The sequence below is a fragment of the Pristiophorus japonicus genome, chromosome 1, assembly GCF_044704955.1.
Source record: "Pristiophorus japonicus isolate sPriJap1 chromosome 1, sPriJap1.hap1, whole genome shotgun sequence".
Taxonomy (NCBI): Eukaryota; Metazoa; Chordata; class Chondrichthyes; family Pristiophoridae; genus Pristiophorus; species Pristiophorus japonicus.
Genome location: NC_091977.1, coordinates 370,295,491 through 370,317,393, shown reverse-complemented (window position 1 = coordinate 370,317,393; position 21,903 = coordinate 370,295,491). Strand labels below are relative to the sequence as shown.

General features: G+C 44.0%; 1 protein-coding gene and 1 long non-coding RNA gene across 7 annotated transcripts in view; one reads left to right on the top strand and one right to left on the bottom strand.

The window, feature by feature from the left end:
* LOC139273762 (syntabulin-like) overlaps window positions 1-21,903 on the bottom strand; it is a 97,807-nt gene that overhangs the window by 56,355 nt on the left and 19,549 nt on the right. The window lies entirely within an intron of this gene.
* LOC139273782 (uncharacterized) lies at window positions 777-21,253 on the top strand. Its single transcript, XR_011595351.1, has 3 exons — window positions 777-1,019; window positions 15,192-15,307; window positions 21,022-21,253. It is a non-coding gene; the product is annotated as an uncharacterized lncRNA (long non-coding RNA).

The following is a 21,903-nucleotide window of genomic DNA, read 5'->3' as shown; positions in this document are numbered from 1 at the left end:
CATTACAGCCCGTGTTGGTGTATATCCTCCATATGATGTGTAGTCTTAATTCCATGGGCCTAACCTGTTCTCACATCCCTTTTTCCGACAACCAACTTCCTAGCCTATTCTTAAATAATGAGATGGGGTTTGATTTTATCCCCGAGTGAATTTTTGGTGGGTTGGGGGACTGGACAAGTGCAAAATACACTCGATGGCTGAAGTTTCAGGTTCAGGATCTTTTCATTCTCAGGCCTCATTTAAATGCTGCCAGTCTACTTTCTGCCCAGAAAGAGGGCGCAGAGCGGCTGTAGGCAGGGAATGATCGGTCGTTGGCTGTTCGATGGCGTGCAGGTTAGTAGCAGGGTGGAGGTTTCGGAAGGGTTTCACATAGAGTAGGTCATCTTCAGCAATTCAACTAGTTTGCATGACTATAGACTTTACTGAGTCAAGGAGAAAAAAGAAACATTCTGAGCTTGTCAAAGGCAAACAGAATTCCTCATGAGGCAAAGGTTAAATTTGGGAGCAGCCGCTTTTGGGCACACGACCACCTGCCCCCTCCCGGCGCAGCGATAGTCCCATGCGCACAAATGATGAGGTCTGAGGAACTCCTGATATTGAGTCTCTGTAATGTATTATGACGTATTCATATATTATCATAATGTATGCAGTTACTATGCACATAGATTTATAAGAACGTGCGCAGTGCATCCATCGTAATAAACACACATGAACTTGCAACTCATTGTGTCGTGGTCCCTCATTTGTTCTACCCAAATATCCTATAGTCTCGGACTTCATTATCATGAATCCAGCGCTGCGGGAGGAAGTAAACCTTCCACGTTTGGGCCGCCTAAGTACTCAGCTCAGCATCAAAAGATCAGGCTCGGAATCGGGGTCTTTGGATGAGCGATCATATGGTTGGGAGGGAGGAGTCAAAGTTCGGGGGGCCTGGTTGTTGGGGCCAGGAGTGGTGAGGAAGATCGGAGGGCTCGCTAGTGGAGGTCAGGGATCTCAGGACCGGGAATGGCACGATTGTAGTAAGTACTTACTTTTTTTTATTTAGGTGATGCTTATAGTTGGTTTTGTCTAGTGTAGCCAGCACTGGCTGCCTCAGGGCAAACCAATGTTGCAGCAGGGACCAGAAGCAGGCATTAGGCCCTAATGCCTGCTTCAGGAGTGGGTAAGGAACACCTTGTTAATCGTTATGTAATATGGCGGGTGCATACTTCCAATTGGCAGTGTGCGCATTTTTCCTGCCTGCAGTTTTGGTGCCTTAGGAGGTGGCATAACTCCTGAAAATGGGCACTACTGTGCCTAATATAAGTCCCACAGACATTGTTGAGGACAGTCATAAGTTTCCTTGAGGATTCCTACTCATTACTAGCTTTCCTCACCATTTTGCCATTTATTTGTTCCAAATTAAATTAGATATAACCATCAAACCAAACAGTTATACAAAAGCAAAATACTGCGGATGCTGGAATCTGAAATAAAAACAGAAAATGCTGGAAATCTCAGCCCATCATCCCTTTTGTCTCTCTAATCTCTCCTGCCTCCCACCCTATCACAGACCTTCCCTTTTGTTCTTTGTTCTCCTTTCAGTGCTTCTTAAGAATGTTTTCTTTTCGAACATTCACCAGTTCTGACGAAGGGTTAGCGAGCTGAAACGTTAACTGTTTTTCTCTCCACAGATGCTACCTAACCTGCTGAGATTTCCAGCATTTCCTGTTTTTAAACCAAACAGTTAAATGTTTATAACTGGGGAGTTATCAGGACACACACATTATAGAGTTGAGTGTGCAAGGTTAAACTCAAAATTTGTTGTCACTTATTGGCTTGCTCCTCTGTTGCCACTTACCTTTCTGACAAGAGTTAAATTAATTTACAAAGTATAATGTCATCAGTAACTTTTGATGGAAACTTTTTATGCAACCATTTTACAACTGATTCTTTCCTCCCACTCCCACAGAAACATTCTTTCTCAACCATCGGGGATGAGTTGGGCCAATTCTTATGACCATTCTTCCTACAATTCACAAAGGTGACAAATGCATCCCTTAGAGTATAGTTTCAGGACAAGTAGCAAGTAAAGTAGCCCATCTGATATATAAATCGATTGGAATGAAGATCAGTAAAGTTATCTTGAAATGCTTCCAGAATATAGTATTGGGAAAGCCAGTATGTATGGGGCTGCTACGTCAATTAGGGGAAGATTCACTTCCTCTTCCACTCCCATTCCCTTTCTTAAGATACTAATGCCTTGATTACAAGATTACTCGTTCAGCGAAGGTAGACAACTATAAGAACAATAAATGCCTGGCAACTCAGAGTTCATCCTTACAAGTGGAAGATCTACCTACAGGTAGTTTGGGACATTTCAGGACTGCAGTTAAAAGCATTTTTCAATTCTTACTAAAAGATAATTCCCAAAGTTTGTTTTTAAATCACAAAATGTACTTAAATAACTCAATGCACAATTAGTCCATGATAAACCTTGCGAGTGCAAACAGTGCATTTGACAAAAATGTTAATTTTGCTTTGCTAGCTGTGTTACCAGATTCATTCTTTTGCATCTATCACCTGGCAGCACTGCCCAGCATGAGACAAAGTCCTGATACACAATCATAAGAATCCACTGTTTAATTAGTCCAGATCACATTAGGTTCAGAAAAGTTCCTATGCTCTAGCCAACTCTACTTCTCTGCTTCTCAAATTACCATTAATTCTGCTATTTAACTATACATAATAATATAAAATCATAATGTATAAAAATAAGGAGAATATGGGACTTTAAATGAGGACTGAATTACATCTGTATAATGCCACAGGAAGTTGACTAATATAAAATTAATATGAAGCAAACAAAGTAATGTCTAATTGCAGCCACAAAGTCAGTATGAGAGTTACATCTCAGAGTAGTTAAATCAAGAGTTCAGGTACTAACTCATGAGTTTTTGATTTTTAAGAGAATGTTGCAGATCAGAGATTGTTTCACAAATTAATTTTCTTTCTATAAAATGATATTATATTGGAAAGAATGTAAGCATTATGGAAATAAGTCTTTAGACCTAAAATGTTAAAAGGAGCAAATATATCAAAAGCTCTTTATATTGCTATTACAATTACAATTATAGCAGAACTGAAGCTACTGCTGTTTTACGCATATTAAATGTATAATTCTCCAAACACTGGTCAGACCAATGTGAGTGCAGCAGTGTGGAGTTTTTTCCAGGGGCAGATGCAGGAGGAAGTTGGATTAGAAGTAGGTAGGGAGATATGGGTGGTGAGGAAAATAAGGAAGTGGTTGGAGGTGGCCTTGGCTGTGGTCAAGATCATGATAGTAGAGAGGCTACTTGAGATAGCAAAGTCAAGCATGTGGTCGTGAATATGGGTAGGAGAATTTATATGGAGGGAGAGGTTAAGGGGGACAGAAGGGCAGTAAACTCAGAGCAGAGAGGGCAAGGTGAGTTGAGATGTGTAAAAATAAGTGTTTAGTACTGATAAAATTGATTCTGTATATGTATGTTAAAAGTGTAGATTATACGGAAAGGCCGCAGTGTTGAAAGAAACAAAATGGATGACTTCCCCAAGTTCATGTCTCCTCTGGCTGGGCAGAGCTCAAGGAACAAAGGAAGCATGCTTTGAAACTCACCAAACTAGAAAAGGTGCTAATTGGAAAGTCATTAACCTAATCAAGGAATGGCACCGGCCCTTCAGATAGACACATGTATGAGGAGAAGCCAATCAGGAACGGCCCTGGAAGCAAGACCCAATCCTGAGGCTTTCTGAGAAACTATGGCCTTAAGGGGTATAAAAAGTCAAGTCAAAGATTGCTGGGTCTCTCTCTTTTCTTAAGCACATGGCAAAAGCAGGACCTTCCTCTATAGACAAAGAAGCAGGCCATGTGCTTTGCCAGAGGGATGTAAAGTATACCTTTTTATAAATCATTATTGTAACATCATTGTATCTGTTGTAACTAAGTCGATCCGTAGGGTAACTGATGACTGCTGATAAATGTGCATGTGTGTGTGTTTAATAAACTATTCCAAATTGTTTTAAAAGAATCAGTCTTGCTGTCAATTTAATGCCAGAGATTTAGATGGAAATTGAAATCATCAAGGATGAGTTGTCGCTGAATATAGAGGCTGAGGGAGAAAATCTCAGGGAGAAACTTGGAGTGTGGATTGGGATATTATAACTAAGGTCGTCAAGCTGTGTTTCCAGGGTGGGAGGGGTTTAAAGGGCTCTCAGCTATCTCCTTAAAGGGAATTCCCCTTGGGGAGTCACTGAGGATGATGTTGCCTCAGGGAATTCCTCTCTGTCTGGCCTTCTTTGCTGAGGAGGAAAAGGAAGAGGAGCAGAGGGACCAGAGAAAGGCCTGACTGCACTGGAGAAGACTGAGGAGGCTCCGGAGATATCCAGCCATCAAACTATACAGAACAACTAACCTTTACCTTCGACAGTCTGGGGACCAATGCCTGAGGAGACTCAGATTTCCAACGGTAGTATTCCATGAGTTGGCAAGAATATTGGAACCAGACATCCTCACGGAATTACACTGTTCTGTCCTTGGAAGTGAAGGCATCCACAACACCAACATTCTATGCATCAGGATCCTTCCAGTTATGTGCATAGGATCTCTGCAACATTACACTCTTCATTACAGCCGGTCAGTTCATGTCATTTCCTGTGGGCGCATGTTCTCAGAGGGCATTGGGATGTTTCCAGGCTATCCAAGGTACAAGGGCTGTGGACTGCACTCATGTGGCTATTAGGTGCATCAGGAGAAGACATGGAAAAGGATACCATTACCTAAATGTTCAGCTAGTAAGTGACTACAGATACATGTCAACATAAGATACTCGGTTTATAATGGGGAAATCATCTGTACCAGCTCTTTTTGTTAATCAAAGGCAGATCACTTGATGACTTCTGGGAGATAAGGGATATCCTCTCAAATCGTAGATAATGACCCTGGTCAGGATTCCTCACAGTGAGGAGAGATAGAACAAGGCCCATTCAGCCACCAGTCATAAAACACAATTTTGGAATACTGAAAGCATAATTTGGCTATGTGAACTGGTTTGGTGGTACCCTAAAATTTACTCCACCACGAGTATCTAGAATTGTCATCACCGATTGCATCCTAAATAATTATGCACTGGAGAAAGGAGTCCAGCTGCAGGGAGTGAAGGGTTATGGGGAACAGGCAGGGAAGTGGAGCTGAGTCCAAGATCAGATAAGCCATGATCTTATTAAATGGCGGAAGAGGCTCGAGTGGCGAAATAGCCTATTTCTGCTCCTATTTCTTATGTTCTTAAGGGGACGAGCCATCTTGATAAAGGAAGGGGGATCTGGAAGGAGACAATTATAAACAGGAGAATGAGGAAAATCCAAAGGTCATCCTGTGCCTGGGCAAGGACTGTTAGAAGTGCTCCGATACAGGAGACACTCTCCTGAAAATAAGTTACTCATCTGCATCAGGGTCTTAAGAGAAATGGCAGAGATAGTGGATGCATTGGTTGTAATCTACCAAAATTCCCTGGATTCTGGTGAGGTCCCAGCAGATTGGAAAACCGCAAATGTAACGCCCCTATTTAAAAAAGGAGGCAGACAAAAAGCAGGAAACTATAGACCAGTTAGCCGAACAACTGTCGTTGAGAAAATGATGGGAGTCCATTATTAAGGAAGCAGTAGTGGGACATTTGGAAAAGCATGATTCAATCAAGCAGAGTCAGCATGGTTTTATGAAAGGGAAATCATGTTTGACAAATTTGCTGGAGTTCTTTGAGGATGTAACAAGCAGATGGATAAGGGGGAACCAGTGGATGTGATCTATTTGGATTTCCAGAAGGCATTCGATAAGGTGCCACATAAGAAGTTACTGCACAAGATAAAAGCTCATGGGGTTGGGGGTAATATATTAGCATGGATAGAGGATTGGCTAACTAACAGAAAACAGAGAGTCGGGATTAATGGGTTGGCAAACAGTGACTAGTGGGGTGCCGCAGGGATCGGTGCTGGGTCAACTGTTTACAATCTGTATTAATGACATGGATGAAGGGACCCAGTGTAATGTAGCCAAGTTTACTGATGATACAAAGATGGGTGTGAAAGCAAGTTGTGAGGAGGACACAAAAATTCTGCAAAGGGATATATCCAGGCTAAGTGAGTGGGCAAAAATTTAGCAGAGTATAATGTTGGAAAATGTGAAGTTATCCACTTTGGCAGAAATAATAGAAAAGCAAATTATAATTGCTTAAATTGCTTAGAAAAAATGCAAAGTGCTGCAGTACAGAGAGTCCTGGAGGTCCTTGTGCATGAAACACAAAAAGTTAGTACGCAAGTACAGCAAGTAATCAGGAAGGCAAATGGAACGTTGGCCTTTATTGCAAGGGGGATAGAGTATAAAAGCAGAGGAGTCCTGCTACAACTGTATAGGGTATTGGTGAGGCCACACCTGGAGTACTATGTAGAGTTTTGGTCTCCGTATTTAAGGAAGGATATACTGGCATTGGAGCCTGTTCAGAAAAGGTTCACTAAGTTGATTCCGGAGACTTATGAGGATAGGTTGAGTAGATTGGGCCTATACACATTGGAGTTCAGAAGAATGAGTGGTGATCTTATTGAAACTTATAAGATAATGAGGGGGCTCGACAAGGTGGATGCAGAGAGGATATTTCCACTCATAGGGGAAAGTAAAACTAGGGGACATGGTCTTAGAATAAGTGGCCACCCATTTAAAACTCAGATGAGGAGAAATTTCTTCTTTCAGAGGGTTGTAAATCTGTGGAATTTTCTTCCCAGAGGGCTGTGGAGGCTGGCTCATTGAATATATTTAAGGTGGAGATTGACAGATTTTTGAGTGATAAGGGAGTAAAGGGTTATGGGGAGTGGGCAGGGAAGTGGAGCTCAGTCCATGATCAGATCAGCCATGATCTTATTGAATGGCAGAGCAGGCTTGAGGGCCCAAAAGGCTTACTCCTGCTCCTATTTCTTATGGTCTTATCATTACCATGGACAGCCAGATCCAATATCTGATCACCAGCGAGTCCACACGACATCGCAATCTTACATCTAAAATTTCTTGCAACTTCCCAATAACACACCAGTCTATTGTCCTCCAATCCTAATGTAACTGAATGTAGAGGTTGTTTCTATTCGTCTAAGACGGTTGTGGTCCTGAGAAGGGCTAATTGCAGGTTGGATCTCCAGATCAGACACTGGGGCAACCTGGCCCCACTGCCACAAACCAGCATGTTCAAGGTAATCTAATAGAGAGGCTCACTGGACCTGGATTCCCGAAAGAGTTTTAGATCATGTGAAGCATTGCCAGCTAGGCCCCTGATGCTGGATATATTCTCCTCCGGGTCAGTGATTGATGGTAAGGCAGACCAAATGGTCCTAATTGGAGTTATAAAACTATGGCAGCAGTCTGAGTTGCCTCTCAGGAACTTCACATTGCTCCAGTGATCTCATTCAGAGGTGCATGCTCTGAAGATCTTCCTTGAGTTGCCACCGTCTCCTGGGAATGCTGCAGTGAGAAGCAACATTCCCAATGGTGCTGCGCATGCTGGTGATGGATTCCTCCAGTAGACAGATGCAGAATCTTCTAGCAGGTAGTCTGCAGTGCCTGCACATGGGCTAGATGCTCTATTTAAAAGCAGAGTTCATGCGATCTGTATCCTGAAGCTCCCCAGATAACGTACGAGGCTCTGATCAGAGTGCCTTCATCATTTTCTTCTATCCCACCTATATCCTGACTTGCCACCTACCAGTCACTGCCACCTACCCATTGATGTTTCTATCTCAAATTCCTTCTGCCATTGGATGATCTATGATTGAGAGTGCCTCCTTCCCACTGGGGGTCAACTTGTGTATATCTGCCAATCCCACCCCCACCTGCCACCCCGCTGGTGCAATTTTGCTCCTTGACATTATGCACTGCTTTTACCTGGAACAAAGATCAGTCATATTCTGCTAGTGTGGTGATTTGGAACGAGACCGAGGGACTGCATGCAAACTGGAAAGCTCAAGACTGCAACACAAAGGGGCTGGCACTGAAAGTTTCAGTAGGGAGCATGAGATCATGGAGACCATGCAAACTCTTGCAGTGGTATCAGTGATCTGGCAACTGCGGGTGTATGCATTCTATGACCCAGAAGGTCAAGAACATAAAAAATAGGAGCAGGAGTAGGCCATGTGGCCCCTCAAGCATGCTCCGCCATAAGATCATGGCAGATCTGATCTTGGGCTCAGCTCCACTTCCCTGCCCGTTCCCCATAACCCTTCACTCCCATATTGTTCAAAAATCTGTCTATCTCCACCTTAAAAATATTCAATAACCCAGCCTCCACAGCTCTCTGGGGCACAGAATTCCACAGATTTACAAGCCTCTGAGAGAAGAAAATCCTCCTCATCTCAGTTTTAAATTGGCGACCCCTTATTCTGAAACTATGCCCCCTCCTAGTCTAGATTTCCCCACAAGGGGAAACATTCTCTCTGCATCTACCTTGTCGAGACCCCTCAATATCTTATATGTTTCAATAAGATCACCTCTCATTCTTCTAAACTCCAATGTGTATAGGCCCAACCTACTCAACCTTTCTTCATAAGTCAACCCCTCCAACTCAGGAATCAACCTCGTGAACCTTCTCTGAACTGGCTCCAATGCAAGTATATCCCTCCTTAAATAAGGAGACCAAAACTGTATGCGGCACTGTATGTGTTGAGAATGTGTAAAAGGGTTGCGAAAGTGGTAGATGGATAGAGAAGATGGCAAAAGGATGGAGATAGGGAATCATGGGAAAATAGCTAAAGAAATGTCAAGATGCAGACAACTGCAGAATCAACAGAAAAAAAAGGGGTTACCAAGAGTTGAAGTTGAGGTTAGACACGGGTCATGAGAAAGCCCAAGGCAGCACAAAGAAAGAAAGCAATCCTAGATAGGAAGGGAAAAGTAATAGCTTCTACTGATAAGGAGGAAGGGAAACTAATTGGGTTCTTTATTGATAAGGGAAGACAGTGTAGCAAAGCTATAACTAACCTGACCTGACACCAGCCCTAATTGGGAGACTTTCTTGCCTGCCATTGGACGTACTCGGGAGGGGAGGCAGAAAGGGATTGGATAGACCAAGTGCTAATCAAATGTGTTCTGTTTTGAAAATGTATATCTACTGTGCTTTTCGCGCTGAAAAGGGCTTATCCAGGGAAAGGTAAACAGGCTCTGATTGAGAGTGTCCCTTTGTCTTGACAAGTCCCGGCCGGAGAATCTTCAATAAAGGTCTTTTACAGAAAAGGCAAAGAGGTGTTCGCATGTCAGTGTATTCGCTGAAACAGATTGAGGGAAAAAGAATCCGTATTAACAGTGTGGCCTCACCAATACCCTGTACTATTGTAGCTGGACCTCTCTTCTTTTATATTCCATCCCCTTTACAATAAAGGCCAACATTCCACTTGCCTTCCTGATTACTTGCTGTACCTGCATACTAACTTTTTGTGTTTCATGCACAAGGAGCCCCAGGTTCCTCTGTACTGCAGTAATTTGTAATTTTTCTCCATTTAAATAATAATTTGCTTTTTTATTTTTTCTGCCGAGGTGGATAACCTAACACTTGCCCACATTATAATGCCAAATTGTTGCCCACTCACCTAGCCTGTCTATATCCCTCTGCAGATTTTTTTTGTGTCCTCCTCACAACTTGCTGTCCCACCCATCTTTGCATCATCAGCAAACTTGGCTACATTACATTCGGTCCCTTCATCCAAATCATTAATAGAGATTGTAAATAGCTGAGGCCCCAGCAGCGATCCCTGTGGCACCCCACTAGTTACCGTTTGCCAATCAGAAAATGACCCATTTATCCTGACTCTCTGTTTTCTGTTAGTTGGCAAATCCTCTATTAATGCTAATATATTACTCCCAACCCCGTGAACTTTTATCTTGTGCACTAACCTTTCATGTGGCAGCATATCGAATGCCTTCTGGAAATCCAAATACACCATATCCACTGGTTCTCCCTTATTCACCCTGCTTGTTACATCCTCAAAGAAATCCAGCAAATTTGTCAAACATGATTTCCCTTTCATAAAACCATGCTGACTCTGCTTGACTCTATTATGCTTTTCCAAATATCCTGCTACTGCTTCCTTAATAACGGACTGCAGCATTTTCCCAGTGACAGGTGTTAGGCTAACTGGTCTATAGTTTCCTGCTTTCTGTCTGCCTCCTTTTTTAAATAAGGGTGTTAAATTTGCGGTTTTTCAATCCGCTGGGACTTCACCAGAATCCAGGGAATTTTGGTAGATTACAATCAATGCATCCACTATCACTGCAGCCACCTCTTTTAAGACCCTAGGATGCAAGCCATCAGATCCAGGGGACTTGTCCACCTTTAGTCCCATTATTTTACTTTTTCTTTAGTGATAGTGTTTGTTTTAAGTTTCTCCCTCCCTATAGCCCCTTGATTCTCCATTATTGGGATGTTTTTAGTGTCTTCTACCGTGAAGACTGATACAAAATATTTGTTCAAAATCTCTGCCATTTCCCTATTTTTCACTATTAATTCCCCAGTCTCATCTTCTAAGGGACCAACGTTTACTTTAGCGACTCTCTTCCTTTTTATATACCTGTAGAAACTCTTGCTATCTGTTTTGATGTTTCTTGCTAGTTTACTTTCATAATCTAACTTCCCTCTCGTTATTATGTTTTTAGTCGTCCTTTGCTGTTTTTTTTAAGTTTCCCAATCCTCGGCCTCCCACTAATCTTGGCCACTTTGTATGCCATTGTTTTCAGTTTGATACCATCCTTTACTTCCTTAGTTAGCCACGGATGGTTCTCCTTTCTCGTAAAGTCTTTCCTTCTCACTGGAATATATTTTTATTGAGAGTTATGAAATATTTCCTTAAATGTCTGTCACTGCTTATCAACCTTCTTACACTTTAATGTATTTTTCCAGTCCACTTCAGCCAACTCTGCCTTCATACCTTCCTAATCTCCTTTATTTAAGATCAGGACACTGGTTAGAGATCCAACTTTCTCACACTCCAACTGAATTTGAAATTCACCATCCACCTTCTGTAGCAGATCTACTATCTTCTTAATGGTGCTCCACAAATTGAGCTATGTATGGTACAGGGGGAAAAAACTTTTTCTGAGAAAGAAGTGGTTTGAAGTAACATTTCAACTCTCAGATGATGCTAATTTGATTCCTGTTGTTTTCTGCGATTTGAAGAGACGTTTAAAAATGAACCTACAGGTGCAGCGTATAAAGTCCAGAACCCTTGGGACCGAGGCTGTTACGGATTCCGGGCTTTTCCGGACTTTCGATGTGTTTTCTGACGTCACGAATCCGGAAACACCCGAGCCCAGGTACGGATATTTACGGATTTTGGAACATCAGAAAGGGAGGGGGATTCCTGCCGAAGATCTGTTCCGGCCGTTCAGCCACGCCAAGGGAGATGTTGTTGGGCGGGCCCAGCCAAGCTGGTTGTCGGGCTGGGCCCCGCCGAGGTGAATATTGTCGGGCGATCCCGCCGAGGTGAATATTGTCGGGCGGGCCCCGCCGAGGTGAATATTGTTGGGCGGGCCCCGCCGAGGAGGATATTGTCGGGTGGGCCCCGCCGGTGAGGATATTGTTGGGCTGGGCCCTGCCGAGGAGGATATTGTCGGGCGGGTCCCGCCGAGGTGAATATTGTCGGGCGGGCCCCGCTGAGGAGGATATTGTTGGGCTGGGCCCTGCCGAGGTGAATATTGTCGGGCGGGCCCTGCCGAGGAGGATATTGTCGGGCGGGCCCCGCCGGTGAGGATATTGTTGGGCGGGCCCTGCCGAGGAGGATATTGTCGGGCGGGTCCCGCCGAGGTGAATATTGTCGGGCGGGCCCCGCTGAGGTGAATATTGTCGGGCTGGGCCCTGCCGAGGAGGATATTGTCGGGCTGGGCCCCGCCGAGGAGGATATTGTCGGGCTGGGCCCTGCCGAGGAGGATATTGTCGGGCGGGCCCTGCCGAGGAGGATATTGTCGGGCGGGTCCCGCCGAGGTGAATATTGTCGGGCGGGCCCCGCTGAGGTGAATATTGTCGGGCGGGCCCCGCTGAGGTGAATATTGTCGGGCGGGCCCCCGCCGAGGAGGATATTGTCGGGCGGGCCCCGCCGAGGTGAATATTGTTGGGCGGGCCCCGCCGAGGTGAATATTGTCGGGCTGGGCCCTGCCGAGGAGGATATTGTCGGACTGAGCCCCGCCGAGGTGAATATTGTCGGGCTGAGCCCTGCCGAGGAGGATATTGTCGGGCGGGCCCCCGCTGAGGTGAACATTGTTGGGCGGGCCCCCGGTGAGGATGTTGTCGGGCGGGCCCCGCTGAGGTGAACATTGTTGGGCGGGCCCCTGGTGAGGTGAACATTGTTGGGCGGGCCCCCGGTGAGGATGTTGTCGGGCGGGCCCCGCTGAGGTGAACATTGTTGGGCGGGCCCCCGCTGAGGTGAACATTGTTGGGCGGGCCCCCGCTGAGGTGAACATTGTTGGGCGGGCCCCCGGTGAGGATGTTGTCGGGCGGGCCCCGCTGAGGTGAACATTGTTGGGCGGGCCCCCGGTGAGGTGAACATTGTTGGGCGGGCCCCCGGTGAGGATGTTGTCGGGCGGGCCCCGCTGAGGTGAACATTGTTGGGCGGGCCCCCGGTGAGGATGTTGTCGGGCGGGCCCCGCTGAGGTGAACATTGTTGGGCGGGCCCCCGGTGAGGTGAACATTGTTGGGCGGGCCCCCGGTGAGGTGAATATTGTTGGGCGGGCCCCCGGTGAGGTGAACATTGTTGGGCGGGCCCCCGCTGAGGTGAACATTGTTGGGCGGGCCCCCGCTGAGGTGAACATTGTTGGGCGGGCCCCCGGTGAGGATGTTGTCGGGCGGGCCCTACCGTGGAGGGTACTGTCGGGCGGTCCCCCGCCAAGGATGTCGTCGAGCGGGCCCCCGCTGAGGAGGTTTTCGGGCAGGCCAGCAAGGAGGCCCCGAGGTAAGGGCAACGGCGGTGGTGTGAGGTCGGGCAGCTGCGGGGCCCCGAGGTCAGCAGGGTGTCGGGTCCAGATTCTGGAACATTTTACGGATTCCGGACGACCCTGCCACCAATCGGTCTGGAATCCGGATTCTGAAACTCCGGATTCTCGACACTGCACCTATTACAGTGAAATGACTTAGAAGCCTGCTGCTTACCATTTGCATTCCTTATTGCCTGCTGTACCTGCATGTTAACTTTCTGCGATTTGAATACAAGAACACCCAAATTCTTCTGTATACCAACATTTGCCAGTCTCTCACCTTTTAAAAAATATTCTGCTTTTCTATTCTTCCTAACAAAGTAGATAATTTCACATTTCCCCACATTAAATCTGCCACCTTCTTACCCAATCACTTAGCTGTACTATATCCCTTTGCAGCCTCTTTGCTCCTCGCAGCTTACTTTCCTACCTACATTTGTATCATCAGCAAACTTGGATAAATTATACTCAGTCCCTTCATCTAAGTTATTGATATAGATTGAAGCTAAAGAGCAGAGCTACATGGTAAGCAAACTCTTGCAGGTACTTGGCATTCAGACAACGAATACTGATTAAGAACCCACCATCTATGATAAAAAAGACAGATCAAGAACATTCAGTTGTGTTTTAGCTGGTTTACGCAAAACTAAGTCCCACTTACCCCAAAAATTCTTGCAAATAATCAAGAGTCAAATGATCAAGGTTACACAAACAAACTCCGCAGCAGACTCCACCCTCTGGTACAATGTCACCAGCTGGTCATTCATTGTTGCCTAAAGAGTGAGTTTTGTGAAAAAGTATTTGCTTGCAACAAAACAATACGTTTGAGAAACAAGATTGAATGACCTAAGGTCCAGCAAAACCAATCATTACACTGTGTGTGTGATGTTACCATGACTAAAATAAAAGGGCTACTTCCGATACAAATTTTAAAAAAGATTTGTCAAACACTTGTTAATGTAGACATTGTCCCTTCAAGTAATTAATATTCACTTTGTTATTCCTCCTGCCTTGTTACACTTAATAACTTTTGTTAGCCGTTTTAATGAGAAACAACAAATTGAACCATGATAAAATCCTAACAGGCCAGCCTTTGCAGGTTCAAATTCAGATCAAATCATAGCTAAATGCTACCAATACATGTTTACCTCTTTATTTTTCCTTCTATTGCTTTCTGTCTCCCTTCAAAGTTACAAGTTAAATCTGTACAAATGTTCAATCTTCTCTTTTTCTCCCTGTCTTGCTGTTAATGCACTATACTTTGCTGCTGCACAGAGAAAAGCTCTTTAATGTTTTAACAGTTCAACCAAAACAACCATACAATTTGCCATGACAACTGAAAACGAAGCAAAAAATGGCCCTATTGGAAGAAGCCTGTTCTTGAGGGAATGCAGTGCTCTGCCTGATAAACAGCTCTGTTCATGCACAGTAACAGATCACTCCAACCCTGCCATGAACCAGTTTTGATTAGGCAGCTGCCTTTTGCATGAATGTTCAGTTATAATTTTGATGATCATTGCTTGTCTTGTATTACTGATAATGTTGAGGCTTTTGCATGTATTCTTTTTGAATTCTAAATGTTTTATTTATTAATTTATCAAACCCCAGATATGAGCAATCAGCCCAAAATATAACAAACTGAAATATGGCTTAAAATATACTGACAAATTTCCCGTAATTAAAGGTTATTTGATGAATTTGCATGGATTGCTCCAAAACTGCCACTCCTCCAATAGGGATGCATTGTGTTCTGCTGTTCAACATTGTCAAAAAACACAGAAATCCACACTTAGAAAAATCAGTTTTTCCTGCATCTCAATGATATAAACTATTATAAACAGATGAGTAGGAGAAAATGCAGGGCTTTAATCTCATCCTATCTTCGGCTTTGCTCTCAGTTTCTTGACATTAGCTGAACCCCTTGTACCTAATCCCAGCAAATTATCTGCAAGATATTTTATTTAAACCTTAGTGGGGGACTATTTCCTCTGTGCAGTATCACAAACCCTTTACGAAGGGTGCACACAATCTCTAATATTTACCACACTAACCATACAGTCATATAGTGTACGATTGTTTACATTAACGTGTCCATACAAACTGGCACTTAATAATGTATCTAATATCAATAATGTACCAAAATGGATTTGTGCTTCTGTATTTATAATGTTTCATTGCTTCATAGAGCAAAGGGAATCCACTGGATCATAAGGCTCACTCAAAAAACACCACACACCTGAGACTAAAATCAGGCGGCAGAAGCCACTGCCAGGGTTCCAAGGGAATGGTCCCCAGCACAAGGTAAGTGCTCCAGCAGGAGAATCCTGGTCAGGGAGGGAGGGGAAGCCTGGGGCAGGGGAGGCCCAAGGTTTACTTGTGGAGATCAGAAGCACACTCCTTCTCCCCCTGGCTCACAAGAAAACCTTTAAAGGATTTTTAAAACTCACCTTACTGGCCTCTTCTGGCCTTAGCTGCTGTTCCCAGCAGATTTTGCCTGGTGGAGATGCCACCACGATTCCCTCGCTGAGGTCTCAGGTTAACATAGCAGATTGGACCCCGATGACATCATCAGAGCTCAATCTGCATATTTAAAGAGAACTCTTGGGGCAGGTGCTCTTGCTGTCTGCAATGTAAAATTGAAGTTGGTCAGGTTGGGGTGGGAAAGGAGTGGGTATGTTCCCGCTCCATTTTAACTGGCCTGCCCCCAACCACCTGGTTTCCACCAGCGGAGGGAGATAAAACTGATCCCTATGAGTTGTCTGCAACAGAAGATAACAAGAGCTAGTATAAGAGGTTATAGTGGGAGACAGACCTTTGCAGAAATGCTTTCAAATAGAGGCTGTTGCAGCAACAACACTGTACTGTGGAGTCACCTGATTTAATGCCTACTATACGGAAGGTGGGTAGGGTACTGTGGGGATTTGCAACACTCATAAGTACAACCGTGTGCCACAAGATTGATGTCATGGAGCACCAGTTGCATGCACTGCAGTCTGCCATCGAGCATGTGTAGACAACAAAGGGGAACTGCAGTTTTGCAGGAAAATAAGAGCATCTCTCCTGAATGCTCCCACGATTGCCATGGATGCTTTGAGATCCAAACTCCAGGATTCAATCATTGTCTCACTTATGTCACAGGACTCAAATTTCCTTATTAAAAGGGGCTGATTACCTGAAACAGACTAGACGGTAGGCCTGTTTTAAAATGGAGCCGACCGCACTGCCGGTATTAATGGGGTGGTAAGGCTACCAACCCCATTTTGAGGCCATTACTTTGGTAATCGCTAGGCTAGGACAGTGAAAATCAACACCTAAGAGTGGGAGGTACGATGCTCCTTGCACTACAATCCACATAATCATCAATACTGCTACTTGCAGTTTCCGCAATTGACCTCGATACACTTACAATGTGCAAGCACTTCACAACAATACTTATCTATACCTGAGCTTTAGAAAAAGTGAGAAATTAAATTAAATTACATTGTTAAACTAATTTTTAAACAGTAATCAAGAGCACCATGTTACAGTTTCCGTGTAAAATATACACATAATCATGGAATGGGGGTTACGCTTGAACTGTATAAAACTGGCCACAGCTGGAGTACTGCATGCAGTTCTGGTCACTGCAGTTCTAGTCACTGCATTACAGGAAGGATGTGATTGCACTAGGAAGAGTACAGAGGAGATTTACGAGGATTTTGCCAGGACTGGAGAATCTTAGCTATGGGAACAAATTAGATAGGCTGGAGTTATTTTCATTGGAACAGAGGAGGCTGAGGGGAGACCTCATTGAGGTGTATAAAATTATGAGCGGTCTAGATATAGTGGATAGAAAGGGCCTATTTCCCTTAGCAGAGGGGACTAAAACCAAGGCACATAAATTTAAAGTAATTGGTAGAAGGTTTAGAGGGGATTTGAGGGGAAATTTCTTCACGCAGAAGGTGGTGGGGGTCTGGAACTCACTGCCTGAAAGAGTGGTAGAAGCAGAAACTCTCACCATATTTAAAAAGTACTTGGATGTGCACCTGAAGTGCCGTAACTTACAGGGTTACAGACCTAGAGCTGGAAAGTGGGATTAGGCTGGATAGCCTCTTATTGGCCGGCATGGACACGATGGGCCAAAATGGCCTCCTTCCTGTTATGTATGTATGTAAACCTTACCAAAATGTAAGACTTGCCACTAGGGGGCACACCTGTGGGAGACCTAAGGGTCACCTGTTGACCCCGGGACAAGCAGGTATAAAAGGTGACTCACCATGCTGCTTCCTCACTCTGGAGTCTGAATAAAGAGACCAAAGGCACAACAGTTTGAGCTTGCAATTTAGTCCTGTGGATTTATTCGGAACGTAACACTTCCGTGCTGTAAACTTCTATGATTCTATGAGTCTGAAATTTTCACTAATATTTTACAACACTGATAAAACCACAATTTAACTATCCTGAGCAAGGTCACAGAAGCTGCACTAATGAATACATAGGAGGAGGTAGGTCAGCATATACAGAAGTCATACTTTGTTACAAAAGCAAGTTAATCCTAAAATGCTGAGTGTTTTTCAATCTGAAACTGACAAGCATTTTCCAACCTGTAAAGTTACATGTTCAAACAACAATTAAGATTTGGTGACCTCAGACTGTACTTGCTTTAGCAATTAAGAGTTTTTTGCCTTAAATCAGAAAGGGCACCTTCAACACAGCTCCACCTCAGCAGCAAGAAATATATGTATTGCGCATTTTCTATTATAAGATTCTTGTCATCATAAACCAACACACCATTGTGAGCAATGATGTGGGAGATCATACTTATATACTATAAAAACAGTTTGTCAGTTCACATTTCCTGTCCGGCACACTTTGGGCATCACATTTGGCACATGCAAATATTTTGCCACTTTGACTGGCTCAAAGTTGGCATTCAAAGAACAGCAACAAGTCAGAACAATGAGCAGTGATGGAACCCCTTCCATAAACTGAACCGATCAAAATTCCCAGAAGAAAATCACTAAAAATAGCACTAACATCACTTTAATGATGTTCTGTTCACAGTGGAAACTGTCTTTGAATATCACAGAGGCTAGATGCCCATATGGGCTCCTCACAGGGCTTTTACTATGGAAAAAAGGGGCTTTTATAGTAGGACCTGGAGCTGGAAAGTGAGATTAGGCTGGATAGTCTCTTTTTGGCCGGAACGGACATGATGGGCCGAAATGCCCTCTTTCCATGCTGTAAAGTTGGGTGGCAGTGTGAGCTGCGAGGAGGATGCTATGAGGCTGCAGAGCGACTTGGATAGGTTAGGTGTGTGGGCAAATGCATGGCAGATGAAGTATAATGTGGATAAATGTGAGGTTATCCACTTTGGTGGTAAAAACAGAGAGACAGACTATTATCTGAATGGTGACAGATTAGGAAAAGGGGAGGTGCAACGAGACCTGGGTGTCATGGTACATCAGTCATTGGAGGTTGGCATGCAGGTACAGCAGGCGGTTAAGAAAGCAAATGGCATGTTGGCCTTCATAGCGAGGGGATTTGAGTACAGGGGCAGGGAGGTGTTGCTACAGTTGTACAGGGCCTTGGTGAGGCCACACCTGGAGTATTGTGTACAGTTTTGGTCTCCTAACCTGAGGAAGGACATTCTTGCTATTGAGGGAGTGCAGCGAAGGTTCACCAGACTGATTCCCGGGATGGCGGGGCTGATCTATCAAGAAAGACTGGATCAACTGGGCTTGTATTCACTGGAGTTCAGAAGAATGAGAGGGGACCTCATAGAAACGTTTAAAATTCTGACGGGGTTAGACAGGTTAGATGCAGGAAGAATGTTCCCAATGTTGGGGAAGTCCAGAACCAGGGGACACAGTCTAAGGATAAGGGGTAAGCCATTTAGGACCGAGATGAGGAGAAATTTCTTCACCCAGAGAGTGGTGAACCTGTGGAATTCTCTACCACAGAAAGTTGTTGAGGCCAATTCACTAAATATATTCAAAAAGGAGTTAGATGAAGTCCTTACTAGGGGAATCAAGGGGTATGGTGAGAAAGCAGGAATGGGGTACTGAAGTTGCATGTTCAGCCATGAACTCATTGAATGGCGGTGAGGCTAGAAGGGCCGAATGGCCTACTCCTGCACCTATTTTCTATGTTTCTATGTCTCTATGTTTCTATGTAAATTTCTATGATTCTATTATTCTATAAATTCCTGGTATTCCATTCCCAAATGCCGCTAGATTCCAAAATCCTCCTATTTTCCACAGATCACCACTGCACACAGCCCAATGCTAGTACACTCCAATACCCAAGCTCTCAATGCTCCCCACTTCAACCTTCCCAGCACAACTACACCCAAAATAGGGAAGTATTCCAAAATCCAAATATCACACCCAGCACAATCTTTGCTGTATTACCACAAGCAGGAACCACCATTTTATCACTGTCACAAACTACTCAGACATGAACTCTTCCACTATTCCCATACCCCACTATAGTCATCCTAGTGCTCCCACACCCCATTATACCTCACACTGATAACTAACTCCAACATGACCCCGCCCCACCACATCTTTGAAAACAAATCTTCCAAGGGACAGGTTTTAAGATGTCACATGACGGGAGTGATAATCAGAATATCAGGTGTAAAGCTTAGCCTACACGATTTGCCATTTATGCAATTTTCTGCCCATTGAAATTATAGGATGGAAAGTGAGCAGGCCACAAAGCAGGTACACTAATCCTCTTATCCTATTCTGAGTAGCATTCTCATCCCACAATGATCGTGCCAGGATTGCCACATTATAAAATAAGCACCTTTGCCCTAACTTCCAGCCTTGTGACACACTCACTCTTGACCAACACAATCTTCTGCCCATTACACAAACTGGCAGTCACACAAGTATAACATTCCAGGAGTAACTTTAATTTGGGCACTGCACTTTAGGAAGGATGTGAAGGCCTTAAGAGAGGGTTCAGAAAAGATTTATACGAATGGTTCCAGGGATGAGGGACATCAGTTACGTCGATAGACTGCAGAAGCTGGGATTGTTCTCCTTAGAGCAGAGAAGGTTGAGAAGAGATTTGATAGAGGTGTTTGAAATCATAATGGGTCTGGACAGAGTAGATAGAGAGAAACTGTTCCCATTGATGGAAGGGTCGAGAATCAGAGGACACAGAATTAAGGTGATTGGCAGAAGAACTAAAGACGACATGAGGAAAAACGTTTTTTATGCAGTGAGTGGTTAGGATCTGGAATGCACTGCCTGAGAGGGTGGAGGAGGCAGATTCAATCATGGCTTTCAAAAGGGAACTGGATAAGTGCCTGAAGGAAAAACAGTTACAGGTCTATGGAGAAAGGGCGGGGGAGTGGGACTAGCGGAAGTGCTCTTGCAGAGAGCTGGCATGGGCTCGATGGGCCGGATAGCCTCATTCTGTGCTGTAACCATTCTATGATTCTATGATGCTATCCATATAACATATGCTCCATACAAATTATACTGAATACACCTATCATACACTAACAGTTACTCCAGACAAATTACTACCGTATCAAATCTCCCATGATGCTGCTCAGGGCAAGTCAGAGAACCAACCCCACTCCTCACTCTACAGTCTCTGTCTCCCCTCCTGGTCTCTTTTTATTTCCAGATATCGGTGTCGTCCCCCTGGTCACAATCTCACTTTCCCCCTCCATTCCTGCACCCCCCACATCCCCACCGCCATCTCTCCCTCCTCTGATCTCTCCGCCATTCCACTTAATGTCCTCTTTGGGAATGGCCAGAGAGCTGTGGGAAAGCCAGGATAGCCTGAAGGATATTGAATTGACTGACTTCCCCATGAGTTCGAGTGAAACAATGAAAGAAGGAAATAAAATATTGAAAGAATTTACATTTTTTAATTTATACTGAAGATTCAAAAATGACCGATATATCTGGTCATCTATTTATTTATCCAGGTGTAGTGGGCAAAGGAAGCACTTGCTTTACTGTATCTGCGCATAACACTAATAAACTTTTTTCTCATTTCTATCACTGCAGGAGTTTTCCCTCGCTTCTTTCACACATCTGCAGAGACTTCTGACTCATCACGAATGATGCCATAGAAAATGTTATATTACATTTTTCAGTGATGATAAGTGTGAAATGAAAAAAGAATATATCCTTCACCAGATTGTGATCTTCCAGAAAATGTTGCCACTTTGGATGCCAATAATATCAATAAGATACGAAACCATATGAAGTGCAGAAAGAAATAAAAACATAAAGCATTTTTAGATTTGTATTTTTTTCAAGACTTGGACTCGGGCAACACACACAGAAGCGCTATCTAATTTCTGTGTGCTATCCATGCTAAACCCCTTATAACACTATGATGGATATACTGCTAATGGATTATTAAAAGTAGAAACTGACTATTAATATTGGAAGGCATATACCCGCGTGATGTGACATCATTACACATCACATTTTCTCTTGCCTTTGAAAACAGCAGGCATTCATTGTCTTACTTTCATCCCAACAATCATTAAGCTCAGGATTCTCAAACTTGCGATCTGTCAAGTTACGCCTTGATAGATGATCTATACCACCTTGGAAATCCCAATTGCTAGTGCAGAGTTCGGCTAATTGCCCACCAACTACCCAGTAATTATGTACGAAAATGTTATGGTTGATGCAAACAGGTAGAAGGCCTGTTTGTATCAGCGTAAATGGTGCAAGCTTGAAGGGCCGAATGGCCTACTCCTGCACCTATTTTCTATTTTCTATGAGATAGAGACAGTTACTCATTCTATTAGCTCTGGAATGAATTGTAACTGTTCAAAACACCTCCAATGATTAAAATACAGATTTTTCAGATCTTTGTTTGTGCTCTGTTGTATTTATGTTTGTATCACAATTTCATGTTATTTTATATGAAAT